A 201-nucleotide genomic window follows, 5' to 3' on the forward strand; every position below is an offset into this window, starting at 1 on the left:
GCAATTCCTCCGCCAACCTGTAGGGGAGAGCAACGGGCTGACCTCATGCTTCCCTCACTGCATGAGGAGTCCAACTTTTCACCTGACAGGAAGAAGGAACACGTTATTCCAACCCACTCTGTGACCCCTCCGTGACCTCCAGCAGCCTGGTGATGGGGTCAGAGGTCATGACCCCTCCGTGTGACCTCCAGCAGCCTGGTG

This window comes from Protomyctophum parallelum (assembly GCF_964188405.1).
Source record: "Protomyctophum parallelum genome assembly, chromosome: 20".
NCBI lineage: Eukaryota > Metazoa > Chordata > Actinopteri > Myctophiformes > Myctophidae > Protomyctophum > Protomyctophum parallelum.